At 40.4% G+C, this 14,859-nt stretch overlaps 1 protein-coding gene across 3 annotated transcripts in view; it reads left to right on the forward strand.

Annotated features, from left to right (window-relative positions):
- Positions 1 to 14,859, forward strand: part of LOC115029036 (uncharacterized) — a 159,318-nt gene that overhangs the window by 128,523 nt on the left and 15,936 nt on the right. For 2 of the 3 annotated variants that reach the window (XM_029468341.2, XM_029468342.2), the window contains exon 1: positions 9,035 to 9,203. The exons of the other annotated variant lie outside the window; for it this stretch is intronic. The gene's annotated coding sequence lies outside the window, so the exon portion shown is untranslated. Of the gene's footprint in view, positions 1 to 9,034; positions 9,204 to 14,859 lie in introns of those variants that run through there. 3 annotated transcript variants of the gene reach the window in all.

The following is a 14,859-nucleotide window of genomic DNA, read 5'->3' on the forward strand; positions in this document are numbered from 1 at the left end:
GCTTTCAACATTAGCCACATACCCACCAAACAGGTCAGTAAAAGAGGCAACACTCAGCCAACACTCTCTGCAAATCCAGACATCAAACAGTAGACCAGGAACAAAACTCCCACCCAAACAAGACAAACCCAGAAACCAGTACCTAGACCAATCATCACCTCAAACCCAGAGGCCTAGATACCAGCATAGGAACATAATGAATAAAAGGCAGGAAAATAAGTCACCAGCAGAGCCAAGAGATCCTATCACAGAAGGTCCTATGATATCAAAACATGCAACAGATCTGATGCAAAAGAGGTTGTTTGGGGGAAAGGAGAGGAGTGAGAACCTGGGGGAGGGATGGAGGCACAGAAGAGGACCTACAGACAGGCAGACAGATTGGGAGCAAAGAGAGAGCCATGAGGGCAGAGAAAGAGAATAGAGAGGGAGCAAGTGCAGAGAATAGAGACAGGAAACAAAAAAATAGAGAGCTTCTATATCTGGTGGTCCATGTATATAATGCACACCTGACAGCATCAGCAGGTGATGGAGGCAGGTGCTGACTTAAGCAATTGCTAAGTCCCTAAGAGCAGGCCATTGAAATTGCCTGTACACTGCAATGACAGAGGCAAGGTTCACCCACAAAACAGGAAAGGAAGAGAGAATCGCAGGCATTAAAGATAAATAGAAAAAAGGATATATTGGTCCAAAAAAAAAAAAAAAAGTAAAGTCTAAAAGTTTCCTGGCACTAAACAACCAGGAACACTGCAACATATGGAAAGGCAAAGACTATAAATGACTGGAATACAAAAAGAAGAATATCAGCTCAACGGTCTAGAAAATATTTTCAATGAAATCGTAAATTAATAATTTCTAAACTAAAGAAGAAGATGCCTAGTAACATACAAGAAGCGTCCAAAATACAAAATATATTGGGAAGAAAAAAAGACCCTTTACAACATAATAATCAAAATAGTAAACATATAAAATAAAGAAATATTTTAAAAACTGAACAGAAAAAAAAATTAACAAAAACTAAACAAACAAACAAAGTAACATATGAAAGCAGACCTATTGGGCTGTCCTGGAACTCACTTTGCAGACCAGGCTGGCCTCGAACTCAGAAATCCGCCTGCCTCTGCCTCCCAAGTGCTGGGATTAAAGGTGTGTGCCACCATGTCCCGCTATACCTGTCTTCTTAAGTTATAGTATAAAAGACAAAAGGGTTGGGACACATTTGCTGCAGAATCAAAAAACCACCCATGTTTCTACAAGAAAGCAAATGGACTAAATGTTTTGGGCAGATTCAGAATCAGCCATGATAATGAACTTATTCAGAGGTCACCGCCTGAGACCTCACAGGTGGTCCCATCTGGCAGATGCTTCCCATCCAGCCTCAGAGAGGACCCATCACCCCAGCTCCCACTGCTCAGCGGCCTGCTCCTCCCCATTGTGGGCAGTGTCCCTGCGCTCACCATGTCTTCACTTCGGAGCTTACTTGAGATCCCCTCACAGCACCCAACAGCAGCTCTCAAAGCAGGACATAGAAAACCATTTGAGCCTGCACAACCAAAGCAAATTTGCCGCGAGGCACCTGGAAGAACCCGCCTCCTTGTCTGACTGGCAGGTCCGCCTGGAGGCCTTGATTGGCCAGTGAGTCTTACCCCTCCTCAGGGCCAGACCTTTTCCAGATCTCAGGAGTGGTTTGCACTCCATTTACATTTGATTCCTCCAAGAGGAATCTCATCCCACCTAGCTGTAGGGGAGAACCCACCACTACAGCTCAGGCTATTCAGCTGCCCGCTCCTCCCCTCTGTGAGCAATGATCCTGCACTAACCAGGACCTGACTTCATACCTTGCCCAAGCTTTCTTCACAGCACCTACCTTCTTCCCATTATCGTGTATAGCCCGTTACTCAGGTGCAGTGGAGGCATCAATCTGACCCACAAGGGGGAGGGTACCAAGGCTATTAACATTAAAGAGGGATTTTTAGGAAACAAGAGTTTTGTGGCTTCATGCTGGGCTCAGGGAAACTGCGGCTTCCTTTCACCAGATTCTATGAAATAACCCAGGGAGAAAAAAGCTGGAAACAGATGACAAACACTGTGGAGCACTATGGTTAGCCAGCACATCTTCCTCAGTGGCAAGGTGTAGAAAAACCACAGCTGGATTAGTACAGGCTCTCTAGATAAACATACCTCGTCTCTGTATTTAGAAAGGGGATTTAATAGAATGTCTCACAGACAATGGTCTACCTGCCCCAATAAAGGCTGTCAGCCAAGGGAAACCTGAAAAATCAAGGACTGGTTGAATTCATGTTGCTTGATATCTCAGCTGAACTTGAGCACTTACCAGAATTCTGAAGAAATAAGTACTTACTAATGCCAGTTTTCAAAAAGAAATAAATAAATCATCTTGCTAAAAAAAATGTAGGGCAAGTAGACAAAATGAAAGAACTACTGTGTTCAATGTTCTTTATATATGTAGGTTGCCAAAAGAATCTATGGCCTAGATTAAAGGTGGATCTTAACATTTCAAATGACCAAGATTAAGCAAGGGTTTCTTACTTCAAAAGGTATTGTTAAGAAATATCCCCCACAGTAAGCAGGGTTAGAGTTAGGGGGTTAGAGGGTTATGGTTAGGACTGGGATAAGGGTTGTTAGGCTTAGGGTTAGAATGGTTGGGAAATTAAGGGGTGAGGGTTAGGATAGGGTTTGAGGTTAGACTCAGGGTTAGGGTTTAGGTGTCCACCATTATTCTTGATGTTCCCACTGAGTCAATACTATCCCTATTACACAAAGAAGAAACATCAGACTTACAAGGTATTCATTTTGTATCTTAATGGGGTTTGTTGTTCTTGTTGTTGTTCTTATTCTGACAACTTCTATCTTACTTATTTAATAGTTTCTCAAAAGAACCTAAACGTTTTTCCAGCCATATGCCTCCAAAACTGGCATCCTAATGAAGGAGACAAAGACTTTGATATTCACAGATCCCAAAGGATAAGTTGCTAAGTGCTACTCAGACTGCTGCCAGCAAAGAACATCTATGCCCTCCTATGCTGGGTCTCACTGTCAGTTATTTCTGCAGATAATTTTCCTCTGAGATAAAATGTCCTCAGTACTCTTCTACTCTAGACTTGTCTGGTTTACTTTCTGCCCAAACTAAAACTATGCTGACTAACGAACTCTATGTGAAGTTCTCACTTGACACTGAAAATTCTAAAAAAAGGAATCCCAGACAAGCAATAAACACAAATTCATAGCTTGTTAAAATTTTCCCTTTTATTACTTATGTGTAGATTCTGCACATGAGATTATGGTTTGTTATTCACATCATGTTCTTTTTGTTTGTTTGTTTGTTTCGAGACAGGGTTTCTCTGTGTAGCCCTGGCTGTCCTGGAACTCACTTTGTAGACCAGGCTGGCCTCGAACTCAGATGCTAAAATATCTCTTCAAAAATTTACCCTTAATATTTCACATAAGTTGTAACAGATGAGAGACACTGGCTAATTCTGAATTTATACTGGTTAGGCCAAAATTCTTCAAGTGTTTCCACCAAACAAAGGCAGTCTTCTATCATCTAACACAAACCATGACATTTTTTAAAAGATGGTATTCTTGCCTATTCTTAATAAGGGGAAAACTGCCCTAATTAGGTTCTTACCTACATCCTAAATAGAAATTATAATAGTCCTAATAGTCTGACTTTTGTGTATTGTGAATGTTACTCCACCTGCGTAGCACACTTCTTCCATGCAAGCTGTCTTCAATGACTGTCTTGAATGTCAAAATCTTTGTCATCTCTTTAGTTTTGTTTTGGCCCCTTAGAAGGACTCTTCTCTGGGGTATCATAACTGCTGTTTTTTCTATATCACCACTGTGGTCAGTTTAAAAATGTAGGAGAGATCCATTGTACAACCAGCTAAAAGTACAGATATCCTCTCAAAGGTGACTACAGAGCCAGCCCACTCATATTCACCTTGCCAGTGCTGGATGCATGGAAATACAAGATTTGTGAGAAACCTGAAGAAGTGAAAAGGCTAAGTACAGCAATGTAAGACACATTGCCATACAACCATTTCTTCAAGTTAGGTAAGAAAAGTAGCTCAGGTATTTGTGGTGGCCATGCAAACCAGAGGACCAGAATTCCATAAAAAGGAGCCTGGAAGAAAACTTAAAATACCGATTGAAACTAATATCCTCTTTGAGATATGTGATTCTATGCAGATCTGTTGAGAGTGCTGAAGAATGACTCTATCATATATATAAAATTATCTGTGGCTTTAATATATCTATCCTTTTTATTTACCTTGGTCCATCACAGCATGTAAAGTAAGAATTGTATAAAAACTTTCCAACACATGCATGCTCACATGCAGACACATACACAGACACACAGACAGACAAACAGACACATATCCACACAGAGACACACACAAATACAAGTTCTTGCCACATCAGAAACTTCTCAGCTTTCAGGTGCTTTATCTAACTTTCCACTGAAACTGGCATGAGATGTGCTCTAAACCATAATTTCAGTGTTTCCTCCTTTTGTTTAAGTTAAAGAAACTTACAGAATTTATAGAGTAGGAGCAATTTGGTTTAAATTAGGATATGTATAAAAATGTTATTTACCACAATGTTTAGGATATTTGAGAACTACTATCACTATTAAATTTTCAAAGAGAGTCCAGGCCAAAAATAATGAAAAAGAAGAGGACCACAGATTCTGAAGCGCATACATACCTGCAGAAGTCCGTGGAATACTACTGAGAAGCCATCTGGCAAGTTTTATTATTTGGTGCCAGGAAAATAATAGCAAATTGTGCTGTTCTTTATATCTTTATTTTTAGATACACTGTGACCCAGGAAGATTGCAAACACACTGTGTCCTGCCTGAAGAATTCATAAATACTTTTATTTCTGTTCCAACTCCAGGTGCCTGGGGTTAAAAGCATGAGCACTAAGTCTAATTTGTATAGTACTTGTGAATCAGGCCAGGTCTTTGCACACATTAAACAAAAACTCTACAGGTTATCACTCCTATCAATACCTTTTTAAATTAAACAAGAGTGCAAAGTAAAAGGGAAGTATCCACTGGGAAGCATTGTGCATAAACACTACACTGGCAAGGTGGATAACAATAAACCATAATATGGAACATAACAACTAAAATTACATATACTTAAAGAGAACATTTAATATATATGGGTATTTAGCCTCCCGAATGTCTGTGCACTTCAAGCATACAATCCCACAGAGGCCAGGAGCAGGCATCAGATTCCACCAGAATTCAAGTTAAAGAGGTTTGTAGCTGTCATGTGAGTCCTCTGAGACCTCAACAGATGGTCTTAATAGAGAACACATCTTTCTAGTCTGTGCTGCACTTGACTTTTGTCATTCCAACCAAGTGTGCTGGATCACTCCCAATCAAGGAGAGAAATTTATGGAGACCTGTAGTGACAGGTACATGAGGTAGACAAAAACTGATAAACAACTTTAGCAATGTGGCTGGATATAGAATTAACTCAAACAAATCAGTAGCCTTCCTCTACTCAAAGAATAAATGGGCTGAGAAAGAATTTAGGGAAACGACACCCTTCATAATAGTAACAAATAATATTAAATATTTTGGTGTGACTCTAACCAAGCAAGTGAAAGATCTGTATGACAAGAACTTCAAGTCTTTGAAGAAAGAAATCGAAGAAGACCTCAGAAGATGGAAAGATCTCCCATGCTCTTAGATCGGCAGAATTAATGGTCACCTTACCAAAAGCAATCTATAGATTCTATGCAATTCCCATCAAAATTCCAGCTCAGTTGTTCACAGAGATAGAAAGAACAATTTTCAAATTCATCTGGAATAACAAAAAACCCAGGGTAGCGAAAACTATTCTCAACAATAAGAGAACTTCTGGGGGAATCACCATCCCTGACCTCAAGCTGTACTACAAAGCAATAGTGATTTAAAAAAAAAAAACCCACATAGTATTGGTACAGAGACAGACAGGTAGATCAATGGAATAGAATTGAAGACCCAGAAGTAATCCCACACACCTATGGTCACCTGATCTTTGACAAAGAAGCCAAGACCATCCAGTGCAAAAAAAAAAAAAAAGACAGCATATTTAACAAATGATACTGGTTCAAGTGACAGTTGGCATGTAGAAGAATGCAAATTGATCCATTCTTAGCTCCTTGTACAAAGCTCAAGTCCAAGTGGATCAAGGGCCTCCACATAAAACTAGATACACTGAATCTAATAGAAGAGAAAGTGGGAAAGAGCCTTGAACACATCAGCACAGTGGAAAAATTACTGAATAGAACACCAATGGCTCAGGCCCTAAGATAAACTATAGACAAATGGGAACTCATAAAATTAAAAAGCTTCTGTAAGGCAAAGGACACTGTCAATAGGACAAAAGGGCAACCTATAGATTGGGAAAAGATCTTTACCAACCCTTCATCCGATAGAGAGCTAGCATCCAATATATACAAAAAACTCAAAAGTTAGACTCCAGAGAACCAAACAGCCCTATTAAAAATGGGGTACAAATCTAAACAAAAATTCTCAGCTGAGGAACCTCGAATGGCTGAGAAGCACCTTAAAAAAATGTTCCACAGCCGGGCATGGTGGCACACGCCTTTAATCCCAGCACTTGGGAGGCAGAGGCAGGTGGATTTCTGAGTTCGAGGCCAGCTTGGTCTACAAAGTGAGTTTCAAGACAGCCAGGGCTATACAGAGAAACCCTGTCTTGAAAAACAAACAAACAAACAAAACAACAACAACAACAAAAAGGTTCAACATCCTTAGTCATCAGGGAAATGCAAATCAAAACTACCCTGAGATTCTACCTCATACCAGTCAGTATGGCTAAGATCAAAAACTGAGGTGACAGCAGATGCTGGTGAGGATGTGGAGAAAGAGGAACATTCCATTGCGGTGAGATCACAAGCTGGTACAACCACTTTGGAAATCAGTCTGGTGGTTCCCCAGAAAATTGGAAATAGTTTTACCTTAGGACCCAACTAAACCACTCTTGGGAATATCCCAAAAGATGCTCCAACATATAACAAGGACACATGCTCCACTATGTTCATAGCAGCCTTATTTATAATATCCAGAAGCTGGAAACAACCCAGATGTCTCTCAACAGAGGGATGGATACAGAAAATGTGGTACATTTATACAATAGAGTACTACTCAGCTATTAAAAACAATAACTTCATGAAATTCTTAGGCACATGTATGGAACTAGAAAATATCTTCCTGAGTGAGGTAACCCAGTCACAAAAGAACACATATGGTGTGCACTCACTGATAAGTGGATGTTATCAGAATACCCATGATACTAATCACAGACCATATGAAGCCCAAGAAGAAGGAAGACCAAAGTATGGATGCTTCAGTCCTACTTAGAAGAGGAAACAAAATAATCACTAATCAAGGGAGAGGGAAGGAAGGAGCTGGAAGGGAGAGAGGAGGGGGAGGGAAAGTGGGGGCAGAATCACTGTGGGAGGAGATGGGGGGGGAGAAGTGCAGAGGGTCAAGAATTTGAACTGAGGTGTGTATCACTGGGAGATGGGGAACTGGGGTAGCTGTTAGAAAGTCCCAGATCCTAGGGATGCAAGATGTTCCCAAGACCCAACAGTGATGACATTAGCTGAAATACCCCCAAAAGAGGAGATAGAACCTATAGATTCCATATCCAGTAGTTAGTGTCAGTTGAGGGATGGTGCTATACACCCATCTCAAAAATATTAACACAGAATTGCTCCTGGCTAAAGGAAATGAGGGACAAAGAGTGGAGCAGAGACTGGAGGAAAAGGCCATCCAGAAACTGCTCCACCTAGGTATCCATCCCATTTACAGACACCAAACCCAGACACCACTGCAGATGCCAAGAAGAGCTTGCTGACAAGAGCCTGGTATAGAAGTCCCCTGAGAGGCCCTGCCAAAGTCTGACCAATACAGATAGGGCTGCTTGCAGCCAACCATCTGACTGAACACAGGGACCCCAATGAAGGAGTTGGAGGAAGTACTGAAGGAGCTGAAGGGGTTTGCAACCCCATAGGAAGAACAACAATATCAACCAAGCAGACCTGCCAGAGCTCCCAGGAGCTAATCCACCTATCAATGAGTACACATATAGGGACCCATGGCTCCAAGTTCCATATGTAGCTTATCAGGCATCAATTGGAGGAGAGGCCGTTGGTCCTGTGGAAGATCGATGTCTAAGCATAGGGGAATGCTAGGGTGGCTGGGTGGGCGAGCACCCTCATGGAAGCAATGGGGGACGAGATAGGGGGTTTGCGGAGCAGAAACTGGGAGGTGGGGATAACATTTGAAATGTAAATAAAATAATAACAGGAACAAAAAAATCTCAGAAAAAGGAAGCAACTTTTTTCCTAGTGAACCACTAAGGACGATAGCCTTGATGTGGGTCTTCTTTCTCCTTGGGTGGTTGTTAGCCACCAGTGAAGGAGTAAACCATGGCAGACAGGCTAGAGATGGTTGTATTATAGAATGATATCCTGAGACCAGTGAAATGTGTCAAATCAACTTCATTGTTTCACCAATAGGGTATAAAAGGGAATTTAGGGGTCAGGTGGAAAGGGTTAATTGGTCATACTACTATACCTAATTATCGTGTGGGCAGGAAGCCAGAGTAGGACTTTGGTTTATTGTTTGTTTAGTAAGTATCTTCAAGAAAATCTAGTTGATTATGTTAATTTTCCATGCTATAATAAGCATCTATAAGTAGGCATATGGTTTTAAGCTACAATAACCAGAAATAGTAGGTAAAGTGAGTAATCTCAATGAATTCATTTTGTAGTTCTAAAAATTAAAAAAGAACATGATATTTATCTGTAGTTAGTTACTCAGTGTTTGGTGACTGGTTGCTTTAATGACATCCTCAATCTCAGAAAGCAGAGCTAAAAAAACCAGGAAATACTCAAATCCTTTCATGAGTTTCTAAAATTTCCTCTCACAGAATTGTGGGAAATGTAGTCTCGCATGGTGTGACGTCACAAGCAAGGGCCCTGGAAACGCAGCTTTGGCATTCCCTGTGTGCACCTAGGACGCAAGGATATTCCCTAGAGTTCGGTCCTGTGGATGTACTTTTCGCTAGTCTACAAACTTGGGTTTGGATTATTTGATCTTGAAGGTAGCTCCCAGCGAGGAGAGAGGAGTCCTACAAGCCGGAGGCGTTCTGCAGGTTGGACAGGGAGGGAGACGTGGGTGGATCTAAGTCAGATAGAACTTGTTCTGAAGGTTTTTGCGACCTAGGCTGGGTTACCGGGTCAGGATGGAGAGAGGATGGTTGAAACAGTTCTTTCAGTGTTCACTCTATTACAATGTAGTGTGCTGCCAGTTGTCTTCCATGTGCTTTTAAGATGACTCGGGTAGAGTCCGGGATTGCCCCACCCCCACCCCTCAAATCATCCATGGGCTCTGTTAGCTGATCACCTGAGCTTGGGAGGTGTATAAAGCTTTGCCATGGAAAGGTCGTGTTACCAGCTTAATGAGACTTACATGACTGTTGTGGGATTTTTGTCATATTTAACCAAGTGTGGTCCCTAGCCTGCCTAGTACTCTTTAACAGTTTATAAAAAACAGTTTCGGGGCGGGGGGGGGGGGCAGAGTTCTGTGGGGGAAGTTGATATATTGGAAAGTCATTCCGTTTCCTGTGGAATAAATCATTACAGATTTTAAAAGGGACCCCTTGGAGGTTACATAACCTGACATGAACCTTCAAAGCAACACTTCCATATAGAGATAAAAATCCCAGAAAGAGGACCACCTTAGATTTGCTTAGTCCAGTCAATCGTTGATGGCTCAGAGGTTAAGAGCACTGACTGCTCTTCCAGAGGTCCCGAGTTCAATTCCCACCAACCACATGGTGGCTCACAACCATCTGTAATGGGATATGATGCCCTCTTCTGGTGTGTCTGGAGACAGCTACAGTACTCCTATAAATAAAATAATTCTTTTTTTTTTTTTTTTTTTAAGGTCCTACGCTCTAGAGTGAAAGCAAATACCTATCAGGGGCTGTGTGGTGTTGGAAGCTTTGGAGCGGTTTTCAGGAGAGTTGTGCTGTGCATAATCTTAGGGTTTATTACTAAAGTTAGAGGAAACTAAGGAGGGAAGAGGCGCATCACCTGACATACCTGATACACTCGGTCTATACCATCTCTACTCAATTTCTTTTCCTCCATCTATCCACGTCATCTACAGAGTCTAAGCTCTCACTCTGTCACTTCATGTGGCATCTAATGCACTGATGCTCCATATGCATGACAGTTCTTCCTGGAAAGATGTGCCAATAGAAAGGTGAAAAATCAATTCAAAGAGATCCGACTTGCTCAGGGTCTCAAGATTTGTAGATACTAAACTCCTAATGTCTTGTTCTGGTTTTTACTATTTTGCCACTTTTAATTAAGTCGCACCATGTTCATTTGTTATGAGCGTTTTTTAATAGCATTAAAGTCTGCTTAGAACAGGTATGTGCTTTTAACCACCTTACCTTAAATACCAATATTTTTGTGGATTATATAAACTTTATAAGAAAAATAACCAGACAGCTCTCATTGGCTTCTCTGACACTCAGAAAAATAATAATAGTCTATGAAACATTATTTAAAATAGAAAAAATATATTGCCTGATGCTTATGCAGAAAACTGTTTTCTTAAAATCTATTACAGTAACATATTAAGTTAAAAACACGCTTTATGTTTTTTATTTTTTATTAGATATTTTCTTCATTTACATTTCAAATGCTATCCCAAAAGTCCCCTGTACCTTCCCCCCACCCTGCTCCCCTACCCACTCACTCCCACTTCTTGGCCTTGGCGTTCCCTTGTACTGGGGCATATAAAGTTTGCAAGACCAAGGGGCCTCTCTTCCCAATGATGGCCGACTAGGCCATCTTCTGCTACATATGCAGCTAGAGACACAAGCTCTGGGGGTACTGGTTAGTTCATATTGTTGTTCCTCCTATAGGGTTGCAGACCCCTTTAGCTCCTTGAGTACTTTCTCTAGCTCCTCCATTGGGGGCCCTGTGTTCCATCCTATAGATGACTGTGAGCATCCACTTCTGTGTTTGCCAGGCACTGGCAAAGCCTCACAGGAGACAGCTATATCAGGGTCCTTTCAGCAAAATCTTGCTGGCATATGCAATAGTGTCTGCGTTTGGTGGCTGATTATGGAATGGACCCCCAGGTGGGGTAGTCTCTGGATGGTCCATCCTTTCGTCTTAGCTACAAACTTTGTCTCTGCAACTCCTTCCATGGATATTTTATTCCCTATTCTAGGGAGGAATGAAGTATCCACACATTGCTCTTCCTTCTTGTTGATTTTCTTGTGTTTTGGAAATTGTATCTTGGATATTCTAGGTTTCTGGGTATGTTTTTTATTTTTACATAAGTAAAATTTGTGGTGCATGCCTGACAGCAAGGCGTTTGGTTGGTAGAGGCAGGAGAATCAGAACTTCAAGATCATCCTTGGCAGGGTTGAGGTATATAACTCCAGCATGTGCAAATTCCTGGGTTCAATCCCAAGCACTGAAAAGACAAACAAACAACAACAAACCAGCTATGGAAGGCTCAGTGGTAAATAAGGAAATAGACCTTGGAGGCTTGCTTTAGGAATGTAAGGACTTTTAGCAAGGAAGAGGAAAGGGGATAAAAGGGCAAAACCTCAAAACCGTTTGTCTGCAAAATCATTGTCTGTAATGATTGCCTTGCTTAGGCCTGCTAGCACCCCTTCTTCAGTGGTGGCAAGCATTTGTAATCTCGCCCCTGGGGAGATGCAGACAGGTGAATCTTTCAGGCTTGCTGGCCAGCCAGCCATGCTCACTTTTTAGAGTTCCAGACTAGTAAGTGACCTTGTCTCAAATAAAAGTTAGTTGATGCCTGAAGAAGAAGATCTAAGGTTCTCTGGCTTCTGAGCACATGCATGCATGCGTGATGTGAGTGTGTGTGTGGTATGTGGTGTGTATGTGTGTGTGCATGTGTATGTATGTGGGTCTTTTACAATATACTTTATGGATGTACTTTTTTTTTTAATGGCTCATACTTCACACCAGTAACCTAACAAAAGTTCATACAGTTAACATTCATTGTCATTTTCAGATCTTGTACAGGTGCTTAAGAAAGTCTTCCAGTTATATTTGTTGTATAATTTGAGAATATCTGCTTGGTATATTTCTGTTAAAGTCATTGAGTTTTGGTTATGAGATATTTGTTTATATTTATTATGTAAAAAAATCCCAAAATTTTGGTAGTTTAAAAATAAAAAGGTTTGTTTAGCATGATTTTGCACTTTGCGTTTTATTCATTTGACAGTTCCTGGGCTAGTGTTGGCTAGATCACAATGATGCTTTATTCATCTGGTATACTGACTTAGACTGGTTGGTTTAAGATGGCTTCCCTCATGTGTGTAGTAGTTTGTGCCTACCCTTGCCTAGGGCATGTGTTCTGGCCATGGAGTTCTACACACTATATCTATGCCCAATGATATAACCAGCAATGGAAGAGAATATTTAAATCATATATTCTGATGTTTGTTTGAACAAACCTAATCAAAAGATGAAGTATAGTTCATTGTTAGAACATATTGTCTGAGCATTCAGACACAGGTAGAACCAACACTGGGTAACATTACTGGAAAGTTACTTGGTAAGAAATCTATGTACATTTTCCCTATATTATCATGTGTTACAAGATACATACTTTCCATGATGTTTGGATAGATGTGTTACAGTGAGGTATGAAGTTCTTTGTGTTAGCTGGTTGCTTGCTCTGCCTCTTGACCTGGGGTTGACTTTATTTAGCTCTTGAGTTAAAGGTGTGTGCTGGGCTGAGCCACAATTGCAACAAGGTTTTTCCAGTTCACAATCTTGGGGTTCACCATGTGATCACATATCCTGCAACATTGGTCATCTACTGGTGAGCATAAGGTCTGCCTCTAACTATGAGTGATATAGTTAGAGACTCCATAAGAGAAAGCTAGTTTTTCCTTTGTAAGCATATGTCAATTGGAGTCATTCATCCCCTGTAGCTGTTAAAGTCTTTCTGCCTCCCATTATATATAGGGGCTCCTGGAACCCCGAGTGGAGGGGTTTCTCACTTAGGACTGAATGTTCTGAAGTCTCTCACACTCTACACATTGTCCAGTTATGGGTCTTTCTGTTGGTTTTATCTACTGAAAGAAGCAGCTTCTCTGATGATGGATGAACCAGATAACATAATTAGGAGTCATTTTATTCTTGTTTTCTGTTTTATAGGCTTGTTCTATAAATTTTATTAACTTTAATTTTTTAACGTTTTGTTAAAAACTGACACAAATCTACACATGCTTAGGTCTCTACACTTTTCTACCTGTAATTCAGGCACTTGGAAAGCTGAAGATTACTGTAAGTTTGGGGCCACCAGGACTCTTATCCTTGAAAATATATACTTGTAAATACATTTTTCTTAATCAGCAGATAGCAAAAGATAAGGAAAAACTTTCAAAGTTAAGGTATGCTTCAAAAAATTGAATTAGTAATTTTCTGTTGTTGTAATAAAACCAATAGTAACCTACAGAAGAAATATATTTTAAATTACAGTGCAAGAGAGATAAAAGTCCATTCGGAGGGAAGCATGGGCAAAGCTATCTAATCCTAAAGCCTGCCCAGTGATGTAGTTCCTCCTGTAAGGTTGGACCACCTGTCAGGAGCTAGCAGGTGGCCTTCCTGGAGGTGGCCCAGGAGAGTCCAGGATGAGTGACCTCAATGGCAAGGTTCCAAAGAGACGTCATCTGAAGGTTGCTTCTTGCAGTTGATAATGCCTTTCCTGTCATTATTAAATTAATATAATAATCCTCGGCCTTAGCCCACCCTGTTGATTAAATTTCCTGTAGATTAGCATAAAGATGAACTTTTATGAATCAATGATGTTTAGATAAATTAATGATTCTATAGAATTCTTGATTTGATTCAAATAATTTTAAGAAGAAACTTTTCTTTTCTTTCTTTCTTTCTTTCTTTCTTTCTTTCTTTCTTTCTTTCTTTCTTTCTTTTCTTTTTGTTTTTGTTTTTTTCAAGACAGGATTTCTCTATATAGCCCTGGCTGTCCTGGAACTTACTCTATAGACCAGGCTGGCCTTGAACTCAGAAATCCACCTGCCTCTGCCTCCCAAGTGCTGGGATGTGTGCCACCACTGCCTGGCAGGAAGAAAGTTTTAAGAGATGGTCTTAGTTGCTTTGATATAACAAAGTTAGAATGAAGAATAGAATGTGCCCATTTCTCATAATAGTAAGTAAAGGCTGCATAATAAGAAATACAATGAGCTTTCATAATTACACTAAAAAGAGAATTAGACTTGGGACAAATTTGTGTTTAAGGAAAAACATATGTGTCTAAGAATAAAACCCCAGGGGTGCACTATGATAAGGCAAGGCCACGTAAAAGCTGTTGCTTTGAACTTATAACAAGCACATAAAATGAAATGCTGCTTTGAATTTATTACTGATATTCTTCTGTAACTCCCATTTTGTGTAACATTTTATCTCTGAGGTACTTTTTTAAAGAACTTTTTGTCTAGGACAGTGCTATAAAAAAGCCAGAGAAAAATAAATGGTTGGATGGTTTGGCTTTGGGAGCTGTGCCCTATCCATCCATCCATCTCTTTAAGTCTGTTTGTCTATATGTATGTGTGTAGGTATTTGTATATATGTAAGCATGCATGAATACTTGTGGAGTTGATTGTGACAGATGGTCACGCCCAGAGTGTGGGTATATGAATATATATGTATCTGTGCATATTTGCCTGTATAAAGCATCTTGTTTCTTTTTCTTTTCTTCCTCTTTGGTTCACAAAGAGTTAACCA

The sequence above is a fragment of the Mus caroli genome, unplaced genomic scaffold, assembly GCF_978045245.1.
Source record: "Mus caroli unplaced genomic scaffold, Mus_caroli_1 scaffold_15, whole genome shotgun sequence".
Taxonomy (NCBI): Eukaryota; Metazoa; Chordata; class Mammalia; order Rodentia; family Muridae; genus Mus; species Mus caroli.